The following is a 546-nucleotide window of genomic DNA, read 5'->3' on the forward strand; positions in this document are numbered from 1 at the left end:
CAGTTTCCATTCCATTCCCAAAGAAAGGCAATGCCAAAGAATGCTCAAACTAGCACACAATTGCACTCATCTCACATGCTAGTAAAGTAATGCTCAAAATTCTCCAAGCCAGGCTTCAGCAATACCTGAACCGTGAACTTCCAGATGTTCAAGCTGGTTTTAGAAAAGGCAGAGGAACCAGAGACCAAATTGGCAACATCCACTGGATCATGGAAAAAGCAAGAGAGTTCCAGAAAAACATCTATTTCTGCTTTATTGACTATGCTAAAGCCTTTGACTGTGTGGATCACAACAAACTCTGGAAAATTCTGAAAGAGATGGGAATACCAGACCACCTGATCTGCCTCTTGAGAAACCTATATGCAGGTCAGGGAGAAACAGTTAGAACTGGACAGGAACAACAGACTGGTTCCAAATAGGAAAAGAAGTCTGTCAAGGCTGTATATTGTCACCCTTATTTAACTTATATGCAGAGTACATCATGAGAAATGCTGGGCTGGAAGAAGCACAAGCTGAAATCAAGCTTGCCAGAAGAAATATCAATGA

This window comes from Bison bison, unplaced genomic scaffold, assembly GCF_000754665.1.
Source record: "Bison bison bison isolate TAMUID 2011002044 unplaced genomic scaffold, Bison_UMD1.0 scf7180017864310, whole genome shotgun sequence".
Taxonomy (NCBI): domain Eukaryota; kingdom Metazoa; phylum Chordata; class Mammalia; order Artiodactyla; family Bovidae; genus Bison; species Bison bison.